This window comes from Limulus polyphemus, unplaced genomic scaffold, assembly GCF_000517525.1.
Source record: "Limulus polyphemus unplaced genomic scaffold, Limulus_polyphemus-2.1.2 Scaffold16, whole genome shotgun sequence".
Lineage (NCBI taxonomy): Eukaryota > Metazoa > Arthropoda > Merostomata > Xiphosura > Limulidae > Limulus > Limulus polyphemus.
Window position 1 is genome coordinate 1,097,083 of NW_013665626.1, and position 1,657 is coordinate 1,098,739.

Consider the following 1,657-nt stretch of genomic DNA (forward strand, 5'->3'; position numbering starts at 1 on the left):
GCATCATCGATAAGAATGGTGACTATTTCATTTAATAAATGTTTTGTTTTGATATATAAGTTGTTCGAGTTTTTCATCAGAAGAATAAAGTGAGGTTAATGTCTTGACGACCTAATATGGTGTTGTTGTTTGTTATTAAGCACACAGCTACACAAAAGGCTATCTGTACTCTGCTCAACACAGGTATCGAAACCCAGTTTCTAGCGGTATAATTCCGCAGAAATATCGCTATGCCACTGGGAGGCATTATTAGATGACCGAATATATTATTATTATTAAAATAGTTCAAAACAGCAATGAGAATTGTTTACAAAATATGAAAACAAACACAACCAAAGAAAAATTCACGCCCCCCCAAAAAAAGTTTAATTTAAAAGCGAAACGCAGGGTTACAATGGTGTTTTATTGTTACGAGAGCGGAAGTCACGTGACTCTGGTAACACGTGATGAGATTCTAGAAGGATCATCACTTTTCCTGACAACTCTGGTCTGTTCCAGACGTCCTCTTTTTTGTATATAAGCCCGGTAAATAAAGTGGACAGAGAATGGTAGATAGATAGATATAGAGACAGATAATAGAGTCAAGCGAGCGGTAGTGACGGTAATATAAAGTGTGTGTTTTGTTATCGAGATTGCAAACGTATTAACTGTGGTAATTCTGTGGATAACAAAGTTGTATCGAGAAAGAATAAACTAGTTTGTATTGCTGAAGTGTTTCGGAAATAATTTCTACGGGTTTCTGTGGGTTTATTGTATTAAAAGAACTTCTTTAATTTTCGATTGTTTACACGTGTTTCTTTGATTAATATTGTTACGACAGCGGAAGTCACGTGACGCTGGTAACACGTCATGAGATTCTGGAAGGATAATGAAGGCCCGAGCGTTTTCTAGGCGCCCTCTATTTAATATATAAGCCAGGCAAATAAAGCGGAGAGGAGAAATGAAGGCATAGATAATTGCAGACAGGCAGAGATAGAGAACGGATAATTGAGTCAAGCGCGGTAGTGACCGTAAGTAAAGTGCGTCAATCGTTGTGAATTATCGCGCGTGTTTAAGTTAAACTAACTGTGGAAATTAAGTGTATTGCAAAGTTGTATTGAAAAAGAATAAACTAGTTTTATATAAGAAAGGACTTGTATCGCTGAAGTTTCATCGGAAAGAAATTATACGGGAAATTTACAAATGAAAAGAGATGTAACAAACTGGTGTCATAGAGTGGAACAGAAAAAAAAATGGAAACGAGAAATGGCAAATCAAATTACGACTTAGCAGATTTGATGGCAGCAATACAAGAATAGTAAAAGAAACAAGAAGAACGAGAAAATAAACAAGAAGAGAGACAACAGCAGTGGCAAGAAAACCTGCAACAGTGACAGCTCGAAATACAAAATAAACCAGCGAGATTACAGCAGTTATGGGGGAAAAAGAAAAGAAACAAGAAAAGAGACAACAGCGGTGGCAAGAAAACCTGCAACAGTGGCAGCTCAAACAGCAAAAATCAACAATAAGAGAGATTACAGCAGTTGTTGGAGGAAAAGGAAGAACAACAAGAACGAGAAAAGAAACAAGAAGAACAAGAACATAAACAAGAAGAGAGACTACAGCAGTGGTTGGAGGAAAAATAAAATGAACAAGAAGAGAGACTACAGCAGTGGTT